This window comes from Rhinolophus sinicus, linkage group LG05 (assembly GCF_036562045.2).
Source record: "Rhinolophus sinicus isolate RSC01 linkage group LG05, ASM3656204v1, whole genome shotgun sequence".
In the NCBI taxonomy this organism is placed as follows: Eukaryota; Metazoa; Chordata; class Mammalia; order Chiroptera; family Rhinolophidae; genus Rhinolophus; species Rhinolophus sinicus.
This window is the reverse complement of record NC_133755.1, coordinates 178,740,633-178,756,425: the sequence shown is the minus strand read 5'-3', so window position 1 is coordinate 178,756,425 and position 15,793 is coordinate 178,740,633. Positions and strand designations below refer to the sequence as shown.

At 37.9% G+C, this 15,793-nt stretch overlaps 1 protein-coding gene across 4 annotated transcripts in view; it reads left to right on the top strand.

The window, feature by feature from the left end:
- The window catches only part of PRKN (parkin RBR E3 ubiquitin protein ligase), a 1,115,215-nt gene that overhangs the window by 586,523 nt on the left and 512,899 nt on the right, over positions 1 to 15,793 (top strand). The window lies entirely within an intron of this gene.

Here is a 15,793-nt window from a genome sequence, read left to right as displayed (position 1 = left end):
GAGAGATGAGGAAACTAGGCCAACCTTAGCCACCACCTCATGTGACCTAACTAGTAATTCTTAGAGCCAGGTTTGAAACCCGTTTGGGGGAACCCAGGGAACAGACTCTTCACGACAGTGTGGAGCTGACGCCCTGACACTGAGCTCTACGGGAAGGTTCTATAAACATCGATTTATAGAGGGTATTTCCCTATTTCATAAGACTTTCCAAAATAATGAAATGAGTTTTTAAAAATATAAAACACAAAAGATTATTCTGCATGGTAAGAGTTTACGTGTTGAAGACAGATGATTTCTGAGTTGTGGAACGGACTTGTGCGGAGGTGGACATCTGAGTCACACCGACAGTCTGCAGTCGTGAGTGCAAGCAGGTGAGCTTGTGGGTGCGCGAGGGAAGGTTGGGTGCATTTGGTACACACAGGGTGGCCACCCCCTCTCGTTCCTGGGGAGTCACGTGCAGAAGCACCTGCATGAAATAAGAGGTGAAGGCCTGGCTGTCTGTCACCAGACCTGTGCCCGAAGCTGCACTATGTGTCCCTAGTAAGGCAAGGGCGGGCCACACGGTTTGGTTAGGCTTGAGGCCAAAGAGGGCCTTCTGGTGCCCACGTGTAGATTGGGGCCTCAGGGTTGGTATCATTCAGTGACCAGCAGGCTCGGACCACAAGCGCAGTGCTCCCAGCTCTAATACCCCGCCTCTCATTGGCCCCACTGACAGTACACATGGCCCAATTCACAAGCCGAACGCTGGCCATCAGACGAGCCCTCTCTATTCCTGGCGATGAGACGAAGGTGGCTGGCAAGGGGCAGGCAGTGGCAGTCAGCAGCCCTCTGCCCTCGATACTGATCGGGACCAGAAGGAAGAGACATATGCGGAGTCCTTTGTCCCACTTCAGAGCACACCCTCCCCACAGGCAGTCATGGGGGCTCTTAGGGAAGTCACACCTGTGCTGTGCATGGAAACGGGGACAGAGGAAATGCTCACTGACGATCTGACCCACTGGTATTTGGATGAGTCTGTCGGTAATTTGAATCCTATTCGTGTATGAGTATGTGACCTATAAATGACTCATGCAGTTTACAGGAAAGAAATTGGAAAGGCAACAGATATGTTACCTTTGCTACGGCTTCACTTAAGAATAAAAGGCAACAGTTGGTCCTGCCTGTTTCTGCCTCTGGCAGAGAACTGCCCTCTAACAGAAAACTGGCTTCATAAAACACCAGTAAATCCGAAATGCCAGAGGGAGACCTTCGTCATGTAGTTGTGAACTGTTCTTTTCCATTTGAGAGACTCAGAATGAATACTGTCTTGTCAGTTTTTGCTCAATTGTACAAAGGTTCTGTTTTGTGTAAATGAACTTCAGTCAATTTAGAACAAATTGATTCCTATCTGTAAAAATAAAACATCCTAGCCCGCAAGTAGGTACTTGCCATGAATGTGCCACTTACCTGTGATTTCTGACCTCAGACTTTTCTACTGATGGGGACATAGAAGCATCCGTATAAGAAAGTACTGTTTTCTCACCCGAGGACTGGCCTGTGTTATGTTTGTTCTTTATATCTGAACAACTCTATTCTTCTCACTTGAACCTCATAGAACACACTGCAATTTGCTACATTTTCACGGAGTAGAATGGTGAACAGTGAAAGGTGATGGGGGAGCAAGGTAGGAAGAGGAATGCGTTGAAAGCAGGCTTCAGAAATAAGAACAGAGCAGAAGTCTCTGGCTTACAAACGCATTTCCATTGGAAATCAGGCACCCACGGAACGTGGACCTGGCAGGGGAGAGTATTGCGGTCCTGAAGAGAGGTGGTTTCGCGCTTGGGACGGACTGCTGGGGACACTGTGCTGCTCTCCCATGGTAATTACCTTGGATGTAGATCTTTTCTTTTCTTTTTTTTTTTTTTTTTTTCTTGAGCTTTTGATTATCATCCTTAGGCCAAATACTTGTTACTGCAGTTGAGGGGGGGAAAAATCCTACAATGTCAAGAATCGCCCCCCCTTCAAAAGAGTAAAGCCCAGTGACACACTTGCTGTGTGGGTCTCTTTTCTGCACTGAGGCAATTTGGTAATTTGTTAGCATAAAATTTCAGAACTCATAGTCAGAGAATCTTTACCCACCACTGCACTAAAAGGAAATACTTGATAAATCTGAACAGTTGGCTTCTGTGTTTTAAAGAGTTGATTGCAAAAATTATTCTAGAAATCATGCTGCAAGTTTACTCAAGATAGTGTTTTGTAAATATATGTTGTCTGGACAAAGGAACTTATTTTCCAACAATGTGGAAAATACATACTATATACAACGTAATTGCAGTTGAAAACGTTGGAAACTACCTAAATGCCTAAATCTAGGGAAGTCTAACCATCTAGGTAGTACCATGCAGCTGGGAAAAGGAATGAGAAAGCTTTCTACACAGTAGTATGGAATTTATAGAATGTGTCACTGGATGAAAAGACCCAAAATGCAAAAGGTGATCTATATTATGTTACCCCTTGTGTAAAAGGGGATGTTGTCAGGAGCTCAGCTGGGCTGGGAGAGTGAGAGCTGAGCTGCCAGTGCCAGAGTAGCCTATTAAAGCCACAGGCCTCAAACAAGTCAGGCTGTCGGCACTTCCAGGGATGGTACAAGCAAGAGCCTAACACCAAAGGAAGCACCAATGCGACCGTGAGTTCCACTTTCCTCCATGGAGGGGCGCACTGGTCGAGTCAGGTGGGTCAGCACAGATGTGGGGTCACCCCACTGTTGACAGAGCCCTGAACAAGAGGTTCCAGCAGTGTTATGGACTCCAGGTGTATGTGATGGCGGAGGACTCGAAGTGGAGCAGTAAGGGGCAGTGAGTCAGAGGGGACAGGTGTCTGCCAGGTGTCCCCCTCCGTCCCCATCAGGAGGCCTCAGATAAGATTCCTGGGAATGAGAGCGCCAGGGGTGGGAATGCAGACATGGGAAAGAGCGTGATGGGGCTGGCGGGCCTGAACCCCGAGTGCACCTCCCTTCCGAGACCTCAGTGCGCTGTCTGTACCCAAGTCTGGTGTGGGGACGCCTGCATGGTAAAGCAGGTCAGGTCTGAAAACTCACTCATAGGGTTTTCACCAGGCGCTGGACTCCTCAGAAAGAAGAAACTACGCATGTGTCTGCTTATTTTTATAAAAGAAACAGGATGAATAAACCAGAAACACATGAGATCATTACCTATGGGGTGAATTGAAATAGAGGGAATTGGAAGACCAAGAGGAAGGCAGTGACGTGGGATGGGTTAAGGGAACAACGGTGACTCTTCTGAATATATGTTTTTGTATAGTTTTCACCTTTGGAACCACATTAATATTTTATGGTATAAAAGCAAATCAAGGATAGAGAAGAAAACAAAAATATTGAAAAGGAGAAGTCTAGATTAAACTCTTCAATGCTTGATTGGAAGGACAGTGATCACCATAAACTCAGGGCCGTCATAGACACAGATTGTTGTGTGTAACACACATAGTTCCCAGCTTTGGCTTCTGACAGTATCTAGAAGCTGTGCATCATGGGAGCAATGAGCAGACCTGCCACTCAAGGCTTGGTTTCTAAACACTTCCTCCACTAAAAATTTGGGGCTTTGGGAGAAAGTTTACTCTGGATTAGGGTTGATTCCAGTGAAAGTATCACATGACCCTGGAACATCTTCCAGCTCCAGAAAATAAGGAAAGACTCACATGACAATGGAAACATGCCAAAAATCACAGGATCCAGCTTGAGGGGGCTCCCATTGGGTAAATCTAATATCAAAATAAATATGATATTATAATCAATAGATTATAACCCAGTAAAAACATAGGAACCCATGTATCCGTATAGATTTAACCAAATAAATGTGTAAGTCAATGAGTGGTTAGAAGGGCTCTTCCTCTCAGATGGTGGGCTGCACCCCTGAGCCAAACGTAGAAGGAATGACTCATTTAGAAAAGCCACAATTTGGCAGCTACCGTAATAATAATAGATTCAGGCAAGGGTCATCAATGGATGCTAAAACTCATGGTAGAAGTTTCATTAACAACACGATTTTTGCATGGCCTGAATTATCTCCCCAGAAGACACGTATTCCTAATAAAAAGAAAAATGATGACAACAGTGGAAAAATCTGGCAGACATCTCTGTAACCAAATGATCAAAGTTAATATATTGGAACAAATCGATGGCATGTGTCTCCTGACATTGAAGAAATATCAAACAAACCCAAACTGAGGGACAGTCTACACAATAACTGGCCTATAGTCAACAGAAAATGAAAAGCTCATGAAAGAAGACAAATTGAAGGACTGTATCAGATCAGAGGAGATTAAATAGATTAAATGAACATGAAACCAAATGCAACACGTGATCCTGGACTGAACTCTGGGCCTGAATAGTACTTAGTATATAATGAATATTATTGCTATAAGTGGCACAATTTACAAATAAAAATCAGGTTTGTTAAATTACTGTCTTATATCAATATTTCCTGATTCGATAACTATATTGTGTTTATGTAAGATAATTTTATTACTCACCGAAAATAAAAACTCTCAAAATATTTGAAAAAGTTACATGCATATATATGTGTATGTAACTATATATTATATATATCGTATATCGAGAGAGAGAGAGAGACTAAATGTGGTAAAACACCAACATTTGGGGAGTCTGCAGGAAGAACATATAGATTTCTTTGTACAATTCTTCCAACTTTTCTATAAATCTCAAGTTTTAAAACTTTATAATTCCAAGAGGAAAAAAAAGCATAGGCGTTGTCATCAGACTAAGAGTCATGGCTCTCCTCTTTATTATCTCTGTATGGTTAAATGGTAAAACGAAAGTACCCACGTGACAGACTTGTTTAAGGGTCTACGTGCACCAATGCATTTAAAGCATTCGGTGTGTCCTTATACCGCATAGTGCCAGGTAGTGCCCTGTAGGATTGCCTATTGATTTACTCTACCTACCTACCTACCTATCATCAGTCTCCTCCAAAAGCAAGTTTTTAAGGCATTTCTCCATTAAGGTACACTTTTGCTAGGCAATAAAACTCATCAGATATGTAAAAATCAAATATAGTCCGATAGTTGTTATTTTAAAAAGCTTTGCACACTTTCAGTTAATGCTTATGATTAGAATACACAGGATTTTGTATATTTTTAAAATACGCATTTAATCTAAAGATCGGTCATTAGCCCAAAGCAACCCTCTGAAATACAGATTTTTAAATGCACACCGTGAACACCCTATGAAGATTTTAGGTGTGAGAGTAAGGATGGATAGTTTAGCCGTCTGTTAGTTATCCATAGGACTGAAGAAAAAAGTAAGATGTATCATTGAAATGCCAGGCCGATCTTTCCACTTGGTTTTAGTCCCCAAGATGTCAGTCCCTTTCTGAATCAGAGTTTTGTTCAATAGCCACAGGGGGGATTCTGAGTGAGGTCTGCCTGTTCTGACAGCACGCAGACATGATACCTGCAGGGACCTCACACAGGAGGAACGTATCCTTGCCAGACTTATGTTTGTTTCAGGAAATAGTTCACTCTAATCCTACAAACAGTTAGCACCTCGGAATGAAATTTACCCACAACATTTTATAAGTACACCTTATCTGAAACCAGGAGACTTCTGTATCACTTCCTGCACCCTGTCCAGCCGTTAGATGCTATTTTTATCTTCAGTGTATATCACAAAGGTTAAAAAAGAAACAAAACACCTCTGAGTTTGTGTTCCAGATTCAGCTTTTCTTTCTTGTGTAAACAGACATTATCTTTTTTCCCTCCTTTTCTTTTTTTTTTTTTTTGCCTTAAGTTATTGAAAAGATAGCAATGCTGATGGTAATGGTTTTATTTTCATTTTGTTGAAACTTATAGAAGGAAGTATGTTTCCCTCGCTTATGAAATATTATTATCCCTTTCCAGCGTTCTGGGGGTGAGTTGCTTTGACTCCCATTTTTCCACTTTTTATTTTCAAATTTCTGTTCGACTTCCAGGTCTGATTCTAGGCAGTGTAGCATCAGCCTCTTCATGATCTTCTTATACAGTCTTTTTTATTCCCGGACCCACAGAACTCTTTTAAGGGTATCCACATATTTTTGATCTCAACAATTGTTCAACCCTTCTCTACTGCAATCAATCCTTTATCTTTGTTGGTACAATTCCGTTCAAGTATTGTCAGGCCAAGGAAATAACATTTCTTTTATAAAGCCAACATCGTTATTCCCTGGGAGGGCCATAGCCTCTTTCTCTCGTGTGACATGTTGTGTGAATTTATTTTTCTATTCCAATTGTCTTTTTTCTGTTTCCTTTAAATTGGGAAGTAAAATAAGACATTTTATTTTAAATCCAAGGATGACTGATGAAAGTAACTGAGTGTGACAATGAGCATCTTAGTTTTGCCACCTTCTGTCTGGGGTCATTAACCCCCAGACTTTGTTCAAGTTCCTCCTTCAACTTCTGTTTGGTGGTAGGTGATTATATGAAATCAGCTGTAAATATTATGCACATTGCTACAATGTTCAGTTCTCAGCCTTGGCTGTTAGATTCAGTGAGGCCTGAGAAATAAATATCTCGGGCCCTTTCTCCTTTTACTTGTAGAGCTTGCAGTTGACCAAAACCAACAAGAGGCCCAATGTAACTCGTACAGGTCAGCTTTCTGGGGAAGAAAGCAGTGTGGAAAAAGGTAGAAAGTGGACCTGAAGTGACAAATAGCAGATATCCAGCACATATAGTTTCCAGGTACATGTTTCCGCTTGTCACTCCATTGTGCAAAATTTTCTGACACAAATATATACTTTCTATCTCCTATTTCTCAACTTCTACCACCCCTTGAGAATTTACAAGGATTTTCATGGTAACTTTTGTAGTTCTGCTTTTCTACCTCCCTAAAAATTGCCAGAAGAAACAATTTTTTGGTCTTTGACAAGTGACTTATACCTCATCTCCCTTAGTAATTTTTTTCAGCTGAACTACACTTTCTATTTTACTATCATGCATAAGTGTGAGGTATCTTACAAACACTCCATGAGTGACATCTCAAAATATATCCACAGCTATGATTTTCAAACTTGGATTGTTTATGACAGCCTTTCCATTCAGCTCTATCAGAATGACACCTAAATAGAGCACCTGGTTGTTTTGAATGTGTATTGATTCTGGTTTTTTAAAAGGTATTCAAAATTTAATGTTTGTGGAATGAGGTTATTATTATAGATAACCCAGGACAGCTATAAATTCAAATTGATTTGGAACCATTTGCATGCCTTTGGGAGAGGCGAAGCCATTTTTCTTACTTTTTACCCTCCCAATATCAGGTCATTAAGGTAATAATGTTGTCTGCCAGAGTTTGTTGTGATGAGCAGATGGATTACTAATATTTTGTTGATTGATTTCTTACTCAGCTCTGCTATAAAACTTAACTGATGGTTCTATTATCAACAGTTTAAGTAGTACCTATTCATATTAGACTTGGAGACTAAAACAACTCTCACCCATTAAGCTTGTTTTTTTCATTATCTGTTATAATTTTTAGAAATACATTCTCAAAACACCCCCATCCCTAACTCAAGAAACATGTGTCATGCTATAAAATTATTCCCTGAGATGGCAAATTTTTAATAGCTTTGCTTTCTTGCCTAAAATGTATGTACTGTTGTGCTTGTGATTATTATTATTATTATCATTATTCAAGAATATTTTCTCTAAATTTTTAGCATTTAAGAATGAACCCAGGACCTTTTAATGCAATACAGTTGAATTTCTATGAGACAATTTTTCCTTTATATCATTTCAATATAATCACTGTGTTATATTCTGAGACCAATGACATTTCTTTAATGGCATGGCCCTTCATTAAAAAAAAGAGAAATGACTAATAGCAACATAGCTTTCCAGCCTATTATAATTTGTTTCTAAAAAATGCTTATTTTTCACCATCCTTTGGATCTTGGCTGATAAATTTTGTATACTTTCCATTTATTTGTTCATTCATTCATTCATTCATTCATTCAATTATTCACTGGTTTGTTATTTTATTTTTATTTTTTTTTATTTTATTAAATTTATTGGGGTGACAATTGTTAGTAAAATTACATAGATTTCAGGTGTACAACTCTGTATTACATCATCTATAAATCCCATTGTGTGTTCATCACCCAGAGTCAGTGCTCCTTCCATCACCATATATTTGATCCCCCTTACCCTCATCTCCCACCCCCCACCCCCTGCCCCCGTTACCCTCTGGCAACCACTAAACTTGTTATTTAACTGTGTAAATAAGGGAGTCCTACAATGTGCCTGGCACTGTTCTAGGTTCCAAAACTACAGTGATGGAAAAGAGAGGGTCAGTGGCCTTATCATGGACCTTGTATATACTCAGGGTGGGAGAGGGGAGAAGGCAATTCAAGAGAAATAAATAAATGTTTACTTATTAAGCTAATGTGAGGCAGTGACAAGAGGCAGTGATAGAGCTCAACATGGGATCACAACCTCAAGAAAGAATAGGGTAGGAAGGGAGGTTACTTTAGTTTGAGTCTCAAGGACCCTGAACTGAGACCTAAATGGCACGAAAGAACCATGCGTGGGAAGATCCAGAAGGCAGAGCTGTCTGAGTAGAGGGGTCAGCTGGTGCCCAGAGTCCTCCGCAGGGTATGAGGTGGCACATCTGAGGAAGTCTGCTGGCCCAGATCACGGAGGTTCGTAGACCATGGTAAGAAGTTTGGATTTTGTTTCCCTTGTGGGATAGAAAACTAGAGGAGAGTAATTAGGGGGGAGTGTAATAACCTGACTTACATTGTTGTTCACTCATCTTTCTGTGAGAAGCATGTGGGCAAAGCATCAATTTATTGTGTAAGATTATTCATTCAATTACTTTTTAAAATCCCAATAATGGTCAATGGTTCATTCAGTTTAATCACCAACTATTTACCAATCAACTACTAGGTGTCATGGAAGAGCGCCGAGCAGTGGGAAACAAAACGGGGAAGTAGACGTTCGATAAAATAAAATCACAGAAACAGAAACAGAATTTTAATTGTTTGAAAGTGACCTTGTGATACATTTGACAGTGATTCTAAGAGAAACGCATTTATCTAATTTTGTTCAAATGCGATAGCTATGTTCTGATATACCTTTTATATTTAATTAAATTTAGCAATGTCATTATCAGCATCAAATATCAATAGCTATATAATACACTTTTATGTTATTTTGAATTCATAAATGTATTTAAAATCCCACAGGTATGGATTCATATTCTATGAGTAAATAGATTTAGATAATAGAAATAATATAAAATTTTTCTCTTTACTATCTTTTAACCCTTATATCTACCATCAGTTTTTAAAGTTAATTATATTTTTCCCAAACAGGTCAGATTTTATATATTGGCAAAGACCCTGCAGTTCTGTATCTCAACTGCTTTAAAGCTAACTTGAAAAAGTAAACTGAGCCCAAGGTGCTTTTATCAGGAATGCAGTCTTCTCTCTCTAGACAGAGGCGTTGTGTCTCTGGCAGGGCAGTAGGTTCAGGCTGTCAACACTCAAGCCAGAAAGAAATAAGAGCTCAAGAGTTTCTCTCTTTCTCTCTCTCTCTCTCTCTCTCTCTCTCTCTCTCTCTCTCTCTCTCTCTCTCCCTCTCCCCTTTCTCTTTCCTCTTAGCAATTTAATACTTCTGCTGAGAGCAAGAGATAGCTCATTTGAGTATTTCCTTGAGCCAAATCTCCCAGAGCTTTTCTTCTGCTTAAGTAACAGGTCAACTTAATTTTTAATGACATGATAAAATATTTTACCAATTGTTATGACATACCTCATGATTCAGCAGTTTTTTGTCTTCATGTTATATAGCTATTTCTTACAAAATTCCCGATTTGTTCAGCTTTCATGGCACTTTATATTGTCCTCTGCCTTGTTCCCTTTATTATCAATTAAGAGTTGAATGTAGAACTAATTAAAAGCCCTCAAAGTTAGAGGCCTTATGTAGGAAGAAGCACATATTTGAAATGTTGCCATTTTTCTCTTTCTAATTTAATTATATGAATATATTTAATATCAAAGGTTAGATTGATGTTTTGTATTACCTTGTTATTTTTCAGATTAATATTTTGATTTCAAAAGCTATTACTAATAATATTTCTTTTTAAATAAGTGCTTCTCTAGGCAAACCTTCTTCTTTATCCCTAAGGACAAGTAATTAATATGTTCCTGCTAAGCAGAAAACATATGGGGTATTTTTAGTATTTTGAACACTAAATGAATATCAATTCCTTTAAAACATTATCTTCAGTCTTTTACTGAAATGTGACTTCTCCTACTGACCACAACATCAAAAATATTTCCATGAAAGTTTCCATTCACAATCACACCTGAGTCTGAGAAGCCACTTATGAAGTGGAGCTGATCCAGAGACACATGAGCAATCATTGCTCATCATGGGGGGAAAGGATCTATAGAATGGTAGATGTCTTATTTTGTGGATTCCAAGTGCTCCTAGATCTGTCAGTTCTGTGGTTCCTTCTCTGAGCTAGTATTTTACAACAGACATTTCTAGAAAACTTTTGGAGTTATCACTATGTTTGCATTACCTCCACTGAGTTTAAGAAACTTGTTTATTGTTATTTCAACTCCAAATACTCATTATCCTCAAGCAAATGATTAAGCAGTAATTCTCAACTATCATCTGCTGTCTAGTGGAGGTCTATGACACCCTCTCAGATAAATTCCTAATTTCTCTGTGTTGAGTGTCCTAGACCCCAAGCTTTTCAGGTCTGGACACAAGTTGCTTCAGGGTGAGTATACCTAGCAATATTTTTTTTTTTTTTTCAAATTCATTGGGGTGACATTGGTGTATAAATAACATTATATAGGTTTCAATTGTGCAATGCTATAGTACATCATATATATATTGCATTGTGTGTTTACCACCCAAAGTCAAGTCTCCTTTAGTCACTATATATTTCACCACCTCTACCCTCTTCTACCTCACTATCCCCACTAACGCAATGTGATATATCAATGATGTATTACAGAATTATGTACTTGAATCCTATGTAACTTTATTAACTATCATCACCCCAATAAAATTTAATTAGGAAAAAAAAAGAACTAAAGGGAGAAACTGACAAAAACAATTATAATAGAGACCTAAATACCCTATTGTCAGCTATGGATAGATCATCTGTACAAAAAAATCAATAAGAAAATATCAGCCTTAAATGACACATTAGACCAGTTGGGCATAATTGACATTTACAGAGCATTTCATCCCAGAGCACCAGATTATACATTCTTCTCTTGTGTACATTCTCAAGAATAGACCGTATGTTGGGATACAAAACTAGCCCCAACAAATTTAAGAAGTTTGAAATAATACCGAGCATATTCTGCAACCACAATGCTTTGAAATTGGAAATCAACTGCAAAAAGAAAGTGAGAAAAAAACCATAAATACGTGGGGATTAAACAACATACTACTAAAGAATGACTGGGTAAAAGACGAAATAAAGAAAAAATAAAGATGGGAATCCTGATTCTTGTCCTCTGTCTATTAACCTAGAATAGTCTGAATTGGATGACACTATAAAAAGAGTGTTTCTTCTGTTTGATTAGCACATTCAAGTCAAGGTAGATTTTTAACAATGGTTGTAATAATAAAATGCCTGTCTTCCACTTCCGTCAAGATGGTGAATAAGGGACTAGATTTATTCTTTCCTGGCCTGAGACAAACAAACAAACAAACAAAATGACAAAATATATGAAACTGTGGTTTTTAAGACACCGGCAACAATGGGCAGTTATTCCTAAGAGATAGAGAAAAATGAGGTGACCTCTATGATGGCCCCAGTTCATTGCCTTGAGAGAATTTTCAAGGTGTTTTACAGGGAGGAACTTCCCAGATAAAGCCCAGCAGATTCCCTAAGTTGAAAAGACAGGTCTGAAAGTCTGGAAGCTAAAGTTTATAGGACACAGTCTGGAGAGAAATAAAACAAAATGAAACAGAAACTATATAAAGAACCCAGAGACTATAGTAAAAATTATTTGAAAGGATTAGAGAAGCAATATCTAGCACTCACACAGGGTAGGGAATACTGCTCCTCTCCAGCAGCCAGGGTGGCAAACTTCATAATTAACAGGGCACTGGCTACAATACTCAGAAGGACCTTTCTTCAGTCGTGGGAAATAATTTTCTCTAATCTAAATGCTTCTATGGACCAAACTACCAAATCTGAAAAGCAAAACCCTGACAAACCAAACTATTACCATATAATTAACTATATTTCAACAAAAAGTCCAAGAATATTTCTTGAAATACAAAAATATTCAACATCCAACATGGCAAGTTAATGATGTTTAGCATTCAATCAAAGATTACAAGTCATGCAAAGAATATATCACCAATAGTGTGGGAAAACATTAATCAATCAAAATTGAACCAGAACTGACCCAGATGTTCAAAGTGACACACAGGGAATTTAAAATAGTCACTATAACTGTACCATACATTCAAGGAGTTAAATTGAGACATGGAAGATACAGAACAGGCTTAAATTTAACTCTTAATGAGGAAAACTGCAGTGTCTGAAATGAAAAATACACTGCTTTAAATACAGAAAGAACAAAATATTTCAACTTAGATCTCTATACGCATCAAAAATGAATTTCAAAAATGAAGGTGAAACAGACTTTTTCAGACATATAAAAGCTGAAAGAATTGATCACTAGCAGAACTGCACTGCAATAAACATTAAAGGAAGTACTTGAAGCAGAAGGAAAATTATATCAGATGGAAACATGGAAATAAAGTAAACTGGGAATGCCAACTTCATGATTAAATACATATTTTTTATTAATTTAAAAAAATAATTAACTCAACAAAAATAAAAGAATGTATTGTAGGCTTTATAACATGTATAAAAATGTATGACCACAATAGTACAAAGCTGAGTGTGGAAAAATTGGAAGATTTTTGAAAGTTCTTACACTAGTGAGAAGTAGCATAACATCACTCTAAAACAGACTTTGATAAAGATGAATACTATAATATATAATCCCTAAGCAACAATTAAAATAACATTATAGCTGATAAGCCAATAAACAAGATAAAATGGAGGCACAAAAGTAATTAAAACAAAATGGCAGAAAAAAGAACAAAGAGTAGATGGGAAATATAGAAAACAAATAAGATGACAGACTTGAATTAAACCACATAAATAATAACATTAAATGTAAATGTTTTTGACACCCTGATTAAAGGCAGACATTTTTAGATTGGATAGAAAAGCTACACCTACCTATATACTGTCTAAAGAAACACTGTAAATATATAGATACAAATAGATTAAAAATAAAAAGATGGAAAAAGATATGCTAATATTAGTTTAAAATATTTAAAAGCTGGCTTGACTTTTTTAAGTACAGACTTGTAGATTTCAAAGCAAGGAATGTGATAAAGAAGAAAATTCTGTAATGATAAAGGGTCAATTTACTAAGAGGACATAATAATCCTAAATGTATATATACCTAATAACAGTTTCGATATACATAGAGTGAAAATTGATAGAACTGCCAAAAAGAAAAAAAATTAAAAAAAATTCACTATTAAAGTGGAAGATTTTAATACATCTTGCTCAGCAACAGAACACAGAAAATCAGTAAGGATATGGAAGATTTAGACAACACTACCAAACAACCTGCCCTAATTGACATTTATAGAATATTCTATGCAACAACAGCTGAATACACCTTCTTTTCAAGGGCACATGAAATATTTATCAAGATAGGCTACTCGTATATTGAGGGACAACCCAAGTCTTCATGTATCGGTGAATGGAGAAACAAATTGTGATATAGTCATGTAATGACAGAGTACCTACAAGAAAAGTGAGTGAATGGTCGATACACTAATAACATAGATGAATATTTTAAAATTATGCTGGGTGAAAAAATACTATGTATTATATTATTTTTATATTAAGTTATGGAAAATTCAAACTAATAGTAACAGAAAGGAGGTCAGAGATTACTTGGGGATGTGAGTGGCAGTGAAAGGGGGCAGGATGGAGGGATTACAAAGGGAACACGGGAACTTTGTGGGGGCTGATATGTTCACTATCCAGGTTGTGATCAAATTTAATGCCTTAGATATGTGTACTTTATTGTAGGTCAGTTATCCCCGAGTAAAGTAAATAAAGCACCCGTATAAAATGAATATTTTGCATTATCTATTTAAACTGACAAATTATAAACTTGGCTCAAGAAAATTTACGGAAGTTTTGTAAAACAAAATTTTGTTCTAAATTAAAATTTCAAGCGTACCCTGTTTTTACTGTTAATATAGCCATCATGTTAGTACTTTTGTGAAGTATAATTATAAGTATCTTAAAAGTTGTCAGTAACCTAGTTCTTTGTTATCATTATTGTTTGTGAAACTGAAAAGTCTGGGCTAAAGTCAGAGAATCTGTTGAGGAATTTGGGTGACTGTGTCCCTCAGTTTGCCACATCAGTCTTCACGATCAGCAGTGGCCACTGTGCGTTACTGGTGCAGTGAAACCCAGGCCGCGCCCTTGGCCTGAGATTGTCATCCCTCCATCCTTCTCCCCACCTGTTCCGACCACAGCACCTCACCTTATGTGCAGTCGTTGTTCACGTGGTTCTGTCTACCTTCCTGGCTGGGGTGTCTATGGGCATGTATTTAACCTTCCTAGCACATTCCTGACACAGAAACCATGTAAACAAATGCCATTGCACCAGCAGACCTGTGACAAAATTGTCACCCACGCTGAGATGAGGACTTGCTGATGTGTGCTCTTGCTTTTGCTAGTTTTCACTACAAATTACCTTTTATTTTTCAGGAATTGTGCCGCTAGTCCAAGGCATGGACAGTCACACCCTTTTTAATACCACAGAAGCAGCCACCAATAAAGTACAGTGTCCAGATGGGCACAAGTGGCATTAGCATCCTGCTATCAATGGAAAGGCATCCCCACCAGGTTATTTGTCAGTTTTACATCCATGAGGGTGGCGTCTTCTGTAGGCAGTTGTGATAGTTTTGTTTTTAGTGTTACTTCTGAGCCGTGATCACTCACTATGGCAAAGGCTCTAAAAGGGATGAGGAGAGGCGTACAGGAAAATCTGTTGTGATGGGTGCGTGCTCTGTATAATTTTATGTTGGGGCTGCTTCACCCTTCCCTAAGTCTATTGAGAATCTGCATATCTTCCCATCAAACACTGTTTGTGTGTTAAGAGTACAGAATAAAATAGAATGATTTTCATTCTCAAGGGACCAAAAAATGATTATGATATAGTAAAGAAAATTACCAAACACACATATTCAATTCACGCTACTCTTCTTTGGAAACATAAACTGACACCATCAGTCACTTATTTCCACAGTATGATTTCCCTGAAGATCCCACTTACATTGAGGCGTTTTTCTGGGGAGAGGGAGGAAATATACCGGAAATCGACCCTTTGACCAATTTACATTGCAAATATTATAAAGTGACTGGATTTCTCTTATTCTCTTGAGACTTTACTGGAGTCCAGAAAATTCATTTAAATGTCCTACATTTAATGTACAAATATTCATGTTTTTAAGTACTGCAATGTGAGCATGATGAGCAAACTAGCTAATGAAACCCAGTCCCAGCTATAAAGCTGTAGATAGGATAACTGGCATCGAGCCCTGCTACACACGCACTGCTTGCTGAGGTTACAGCGGTAGCCTGATTTACCTTTGTCAGACAAGCACAGAAACTTGACAAAACATATAAACACTTATTTACATTCAACAATATATGGAATTTCAT